Source organism: Lathyrus oleraceus, chromosome 3 (assembly GCF_024323335.1).
Source record: "Lathyrus oleraceus cultivar Zhongwan6 chromosome 3, CAAS_Psat_ZW6_1.0, whole genome shotgun sequence".
Lineage (NCBI taxonomy): Eukaryota > Viridiplantae > Streptophyta > Magnoliopsida > Fabales > Fabaceae > Lathyrus > Lathyrus oleraceus.
Window position 1 is genome coordinate 83,973,432 of NC_066581.1, and position 8,433 is coordinate 83,981,864.

An 8,433-nucleotide genomic window follows, 5' to 3' on the forward strand; every position below is an offset into this window, starting at 1 on the left:
TATTCTGCGATTGTTTGTAGGGCATCAAAGTTCCCTGAGGGTACTCATCAAATGTGTAGAAATTTGTGTTAATGAAAGATCTCAAATTATTTGGCTTAAAATCTCATGATTTTCATGTCTTGCAACAACTTCTGCTAGTGGCTATCCGTGACATTTTACTAAAAAGTGTAAGGGTAACTATAACCAGATCGTGCTTATTCTTCAATGCTATATGTAGTAAAACTATTGATCCTAGAAATTTAGATGATTCGGAACATGAGGATGGAAATATCTTGTATCAGTTAGATATACATCTCCTTCAATCATTTTTTACATTATGGTTCACTTTATTATTCATCTAGGAAGGGAGTTAGATTTTATGGTCAAATTTATCTAAAGTGGATGTATCTGGTAGAGCGTTACATGAAGATATTTAAAGGGTATATGAAGAATCATCACCTTCGGGAAGCTTCGATCATTGAATGGTACAACACGGAAGAAGACATTGAGTTTTTACAAACTATTTGTCAGAAATACACTCTATAGGAACTCTTGAGTCTTGTCATGATGAAAGATATAAAGGTAGATGTACTCGAGGTGTAAATATTAAGACAACAAACTGATATGTAGTTCTTCAAGCACATTTCTATATATTGAATAACGTTGATGAAGTTCAACCATACTTGTCCGCTCAGAAATGTTTTATCAAGGAAAAATTCCCCCGGATTTAGGAAAAATTGATGTTGATACAACATAACAAAGCTTTCATAAATTGGTTTAATGAAAGTATTTCTAAAGATAGTAGTACATTTGAGACAATTAAATGGAAGTCATACATGCCAAAGTTTAATGTAATAACTAGGAGTTCATACGACATTACTAAATTTTCATTATGTATAAAATCAAATGATGATTGTAGTACCATGAAAAATATTGGGGTTATAATTGAAGTTGAATCCATGTACTTCTCTAGTTCTAAAGATAACAAAATTGTACTGGCATCTAGAACGTACTTTGGAGTCACTGAGGAGATTTTGGAGATTGATTATATTACTTTTAAAGTGCCTTTATTTAACTGCAAGTAGATTGACAACAACACTGATGCAAAAATCGATGAATTAGGATTCACACTGGTTGATCTTTGAAAGGAAACTTATATATGCGAACCATTCATCATAAAATTTCAAGAAAAATAAGATTTTTATGTCACTGATCCGTCTAATACTAGATGGTCAATTGTTGTACAAGGAAAACATAATCCTGACAATGATGAAAATTAAGATTTGAATTTTGATATGCCTTCTTTTACAACACATGCACGTCCCTCATCTGAAAAAAATGATTAAATAATATGCATGATATTCATTATGATCATTAAGACTGGATATGGTAAAACTAGTAAGTAAGTATTTTATATGTCTTGGTTAATATATATATATATATATATATATATATATATATATATATATATATATATATATATATATATATATATATATAATATATATATATATAATATATATATATATATATATATATATATATATATATATATATATATATATATACATATATTCATTTTACATTTGTATTCTTTTTACTAATATTTATTTTTTTCGAACATGTAGAGATTTCGAAGGATACCATATGTTGCATGATTTTAGAAGTAAAAGTTAGAAAATTAAAAACCCTAACATAAGTGTTATTCTTTGTCACATTCATATATGATTATAAATTATTTATGTTAGTTGTAGTTATTCTTTGCATGGTTTGAATGTTGTTGTTGTTATTGTTGTTGTTTTTTTTTTTGAGATTGAAGTTTGAATATTTTTATTGTTGTTGTTGAAATCTATTGTTTAAATATTTAATGTTGTTGTTGTTGATGTTGTTGTTGATTATGCTAATTGGTTTCAAATGTGGTTCAAATATTTAATGTTGTAAAAATATAAGGTGTGTGCCATTTTGGCTTTGAAGTCGGTGTAAATAATGAATATTTTTGATACAATGTTTCTGTTTCAGAAATCGAAAAAAGGTACAACGTTTTTGTTTCATAAATGGGGAAATACGTTTTGTAATAAAGATTAAAACAATAATATATAAAAAATAACAACGTTTTTCCCTCCGTTGTTTTAATAAACTGAGGCAGTAACACTGAATCTAATACCATTACCTTGGTTTTGCATATAACCGCGATGGAAAAAGTGTGGTGCGTCATCCAATTCTTAAAATAAATAAATAAATAGTAGATGGGAATCATACCCATGACCAATAAATCTTTCCTCTCGATGGAATTTCAACCGAGGGATAAAATTATGCACTTTTTATGACGCCCTTTCTTACCTAGAATAGGAAACCGATGTTAACCCCCATTTATAGCGAGGTAAAAAATGTTTTTCTTGGTAGTGGATGATGATCTATGGTAATAAAGTATGTGGTAGTAAGTGAGCTACTTACAATCACTGGCTATTAGTTGTGGCAATAAAATTGAAAGCACGCTACATATCATCATAGTTGGAATAAAAAAATATAGTGAAAAGTTGAAAGTTCATTGGTTCGATACCCAAGAACAATATTTTTGGCATTTATTAAACTAGAAAGCACGCTACATATCACCACAGATGCATGAACCGATCGTGGTGAAATATTTTATTTTTTTAATATATATTTTTTATTTTACATAATTCTTATAGTTTTAATATGGTTTTTTGAATCAGAAATATCACAATAATAAATGATTGACAACTATTATGAACCAAAATTATGTATTACATCAAAAGCAACAAGACCGGTGTACAAACTGGTGAGTTAGGATTCACTCAGGTTGATCTTATCTTTCGAACTAGAGAAGTATATGAATTTGCTATCAACCATAACTCCACAATGTTGCATTGTACTACAATCATCTTTTGATTTTGTATAAAAGGAAATCTTACTACACTACTGCATAATATACATTTGGTAACACTAAACTACAACATTCTGACAGTTAACCATGGTAACACCTCATTTTTGGACGCGTTTTGTTTTTTTTATATATTAGGAAAGACATTGCATTACGGTCAAAATAATTAATCGCGATTATATATTCAATAAGTGATAGGGTTTGAATCACATCTCAAATAATTTTCTACTTTTTCGATTTATATCACCACGATTTGTAATTTCAACCGTTGTGAAAAGCATTACACTTCATCAAGGTTTTTTAATAAGATCATGGAAAAATTATTTACCCATATATAAGCAAATTAACTCTCGCTTATTATCAGTATCATCGTATCTCTCAAAGCAAAACCCTAGCACGCATTTTATCTCTTCTTCTTCGTCATTAGTTTTCTAATTCTAAAGTATAATCATCACTCTTGTTCTTCATACATAAGTGTATTCTTTTTCTTCCTTATTCTCTCATTTTCATGTATGTTGTTTTATGTTTCACAGTATTTTCACATGATTTTCTTCTTGTTCGAGAGTTTATGGGTATTTTTGTTGTTGTATGTTGTTGTTGTTGTTGATAAATATTTGTTGACATGATTTTCATATTATTTACTTCGGTTTCACATGTTTTGTTGTTGGTTGTTGTTGTTGACAAATCTTTTTCCACATTCTCTTTTATTTGTGTATGTTGTTGTTATGTTGATGTTATTGTTATGTTTGTTGATAAATTTTTGTTTGATTACAATGTCATGCTAGTTTACTTTAACATGTTTTTTTCGTGGTGTTTGCAGGATTATAATTTATTTGTGTCACTATGAAGAAAAAATATAAGAGAGGATGAAGTTGAAGTGAAATATGCAAACTTGTGTGATAGACTAGAATTACATCCATTCAAATTTAACTCAAGTTTGCAGCTTTCTCCTCAGTTTCATCCTCTTTTCATTTTACAAGTTTGCATATTATGGGTGTGGTTCACATGATGGTTTTTCTTAATTTTCCACGATTTTTTTCAATTAAAGGTATGTATGTTGTTGATAAATGTTTTTGTATGTTATTGTTATTGTTATTGTTGTTGTTGTTGTTGTTGTTGTTGTTTTATGTTGTTTGCTAATAAATGGTTTTTCATGTGCACTTAGTAAGTGGTATGGTTCTTTACTTATCACTGATGAAGCTGGTTGTGTGAACGTGGATATAAGAGAGTTGAGAACTTGTGTTTTCTGTGGAAATATTATGAGTCTTTCATATAATATTCTCACAATGAATACATGTTTTCTACTCTCCCTTCTATTTTATACTCTTCATAGCTTCCAGGAATGGTTTGTTATCAATGTTCTCCCAATCTATGTTAATTAATTGACATATGTTGTTGATAAATGTTGTTAGTGAGTTTGTTATGTTATATGTGATTGCTTATTTCACTAACCCCTCCTGGAACTTGCATTAATTTAAATAGATTTTTGAGATAATAATACAAAAAAATATTTTTGAAAATCAACTTAGAAGATCCAATATTTTTCGAATTGAATGCATCTCATAATTCATAATTTTCTCTTTAGCCTATAGAATTTGATTCAATGCCAAAAATTCTTCAAAGCAATGATGTTATATCACATGTCATTCTGAAGTCATTCACACAAAATTTAATGTTTTCAAAATAAACTAGAAAAAAAAAGAGGAAATCAAATTTTGTGTGAAAGACTTAGAAGACATCCATTCATCATCGTTATATTTAAATCATGAATTACAAGATGCATGTAATTTGAAAAATAATGGATCATTTAAGTTGTTTTTTCAAGAATAATAAAATTTTTCTGATTATCATCTCAAAAATCTATTTGAATGGTTGATAACACTAAACTTTACCGTATTTTCGACTCCGATTTCACATGCATTCTAGTCGTTTTATTATCATTTTGTTGTGTTATTGGTATGTTTTCCTTTGTTTTCAGGTTTTTACTTTAATCGGAGCCCCGATCGAGAAAAGGAGTGAAAAGGAGCCAAAAACCCTAAAATTCAGCATTTTGTGCTTATGGCCTACCCAATGGCGGGCGCCACAGACCAAGCCATGACGTGTCCAAGCTCAATATACCTCAACTCCCACGTTCTCCACTACATCCATTAAGGCGCCTCACTTTGGCCTTGTGGCGGGCGCCATGGCCTTGTGGCGTGCGCCTCACTTTGGCCTTGTGGCGGGCGCCATGGCCTTGTGGCGGGCGCCACAAGAGGAAAACAGTTTCCCTCCATTTTCAAGCTGAAGGGCATCCAAGTCATTTCCATCTTTTTACTTGCTTATAAATAGAAACTCGAATTCACTTTTACAATCATCCAAACATAGAGCAGAGGCAAACTCAGAGCAACTTTGTTTCACTTAGGCATATATTCAGTTTTATAAAGTGGTAATTGCTTCGCATTGGAGTGTTACCACAATTGTGTAATCAAGTCTGTGATAGAGTCTGTAATCGAGTTTGGAGCACTTTGGAAGGAAGTTAATCCTGCCGCCATTTTCATTTCCGCTTTGCAATTTATTCAACCTTCCGATTGGAGCAGGTTTTTATTACTTGTCTTTATCTTATTTATTTTCCCGCACTCGCTTTACTTTTATTTATTTCCTCGCACTCGCTTTACTTTTATTTATTTCCTCGCACTCGCTTTACTTTTATTTATTTCCTCGCACTCGCTTTACTTTATTTAATTCCTCGCACTCGCTTTACTTTTATTTATTTCCTCGCACTCGCCTTAAATTGTTTATTTCCTCGCACTCGCTTTAAATTATTTACTTTCCGCACTCGCATTACTTTTATTTATTTTCCGCACTCGCACTACTTTTTTTTTTTATTTTAATGCACTTTTACTTTACCATATCTAGCTAAATTTATAAGGTTAGAATGTAAGGATCGTAATTGAACCAGTAATCCGTACAATTGTTCGTAAAAACACTTAAGGGCTATTTTAACTTTCAGCTTAAGTTTTCCTGCACTTCAATTCCGTTGGGTAAGATCGAAAGTCGTCCAACGTCTTTTTAAACTTAATTGTTTTTAACTATTTCAAAAACAGGGAAAGCGCTTTGTCTAGTTCATTAGGAGTTTTTAACATTAAGAAGAAAAGAGATTTTAAAACTATTTTCGGACGCGTTTATAAGTTTAGAGTCTGGTTCGTGAGAACCTCTTTTGGTTAAGAAATCCAGGTTATAATACTTTTCAACTTAGTTAAGATACTATATTTCTTAAAAATAGGTTTACTACTCTAACGCAATGCACGCCTTTTTATAAGTGACAATAAGAGGGTTTGATTAGGGAGTACAACTCGGTTCTGAATACGCAAAAGTGACAGTTCCTTTTAAATTAGTTCTTTTCAAAGTAGGAAACACTGCCCATAAGTAGCTCTATTAGCAAGTACTTGGATTATCCATTGATTACGTGAATTACATTCGACTCTGTCTTTATCAATTATATATTTATTTCAACACTTTACTTTTCATTGCACACTACAAAAACACCTATTTCGATTGCCTTTGATAAACACCATAACAATAGATAACGATAGATTGACACTTGATCTCTATGGATTCGACAATCTTTTATATTAATCTGACGCGTTCGTATACTTGCGAAAAGCACGCATCAAGTTTTTGGCGCCGTTGCCGGGGACCAATTTCGTCAAATTTCATTTTCCTGTTGTTATATCATTTAGACTTAAGCTATTTCCCGCCGGTCAATGCGAAGAACTCGCAGCACCGGAAGTTTAAGCTTAGTATACCCTCTGGCGGAACCTGAACGTTACGCTCGCGCACGTTTATTCTTTCATAGAATTAAGAGAGCTATGGCCGAAGATCAAAACCCAAGAACTCTTAAGGACTTCGCTCAACCATCTAATGAAGAACCTAGTTCTAGTATAGTAAACCCAACCATCCCAGCGAATAATTTTAAACTTAAACCATCTCTGTTACAACTAGTGCAACAAAGACAATTCGCGGGTCTCGCTACTGAGAACCCAAACCAACATTTAAAAATATTTCTTCAATTAGCAGACACTTTTAAAACCAATGGAGCTTCTCCTGAGGCAATACGTTTAAGATTATTTCCTTTTTCCCTCAGAGATAAAGCCCTATCATGGTTAGATTCCCTTCCACCCAATTCCATTACGACTTGGGATAACCTTAGAGGAGTTTTTCTTGCTAGATATTTTCCCCCGAGTAAAACCGCCATTCTTCGAAACCATATAACTAGATTTACCCAAAACCAAGGAGAATCGTTGTTCGAAGCTTGGGAGAGATATAAAGAGTTATTACGAGCATGCCCACATCATGGCTTAGAAAATTGGTTAATCATTCAAACCTTCTATAATGGACTTCATTACAACACAAAGATGACCATCGACGCTGCCGCAAGCGGTGCTCTGATGAACAAACCTTATCTTGAAGCTAGTTCCCTCATCGAAGATATGGCTCAAAACCATCAATCATGGGGAGTCGAACGAGCGACAGTTGAGAAGAAGGAAGCCCAAGGAGGAGTGCATGAACTAAGCTCTATAGACATGATGCAAGCTAAAATGGATGCATTAGCCCTCAAAGTCGAGCATATGTGCATAAACCCGAATACTGTAGCCACAGTTTCGTCGGATTGTGAGATATGTTGAACCAAAGGACACCAATCTGCAGAATGCAGTCTATTAAACGAAACCCACTCTGAGCAAGTGAACTACACCCAAGGGAACCCATACTCGAATACCTATAACCCTGGATGGAGGAATCATCCGAACTTCCCCTATAAAAACAATAACCCAATCCAAAATAATGCACCTCCGAGACCTAGTTATCAAGCCCCTAGATCAAATCAACCTTTGCAACCTGTACCACCAAAGTCGAGCCTTGAGAAAATTATGGAAAATTTTATCACCGCTCAAACCCAACAAAACAAGGAGTTCATGAACCAAAACATTCATGTTAACGAATTGATTACTCAGTTAGGAACCAAGGTTGACCAAATAGTTACTCATACCAAGATGCTTGAAACCCAAATCTCTCAGGTAGCTTTAAACCAAGCCCCTCAGACTACACCTGGAGGACAATTCCCTGGACAACCTCAACAAAATCCGAGAGGACAAGCCAATGCCATTACCCTACAAAGTGGGAACGCTTATGATGAGCCACCAAACCCTAGATTGAGTGAACCCGAAACTTCTAAGGAATGTACCAAACCCCCGGACGAAGTAAAGGAACCAGAGGAATCTGAAAACCAGGAAGGTCGAGAAAAAGGAGAAGAACCTAAAGATAAAACTTACGTACCACCCCCGCCATATAAACCACCTATACCATATCCGCAAAGACTCAAACAAACCCAGATCAATAAACAGTATTAAAAATTTATTAAAGTTATAGAAAAACTTCATGTAGAAATCCCTTTCACAGAAGCCATTACCCAAATACCTTCTTATGCAAAGTTTCTCAAAGACATCCTTACCAACAAACGTAAACTTGACGATCCGAAGCCTTTGGAATGTAATGCTATTTCCGAGGACAAATTA

The 8,433-nt window shown here is 33.2% G+C and overlaps 1 non-coding gene across 1 annotated transcript; it reads right to left on the bottom strand.

Annotated features, from left to right (window-relative positions):
• Window positions 1-7,113: 7,113 nt before the first annotated feature.
• Window positions 7,114-7,220, bottom strand: LOC127132965 (small nucleolar RNA R71). The gene has a single exon (XR_007806967.1). It is a non-coding gene; the product is annotated as a small nucleolar RNA R71 (small nucleolar RNA).
• Between the last annotated feature and the right edge of the window lie 1,213 nt (window positions 7,221-8,433).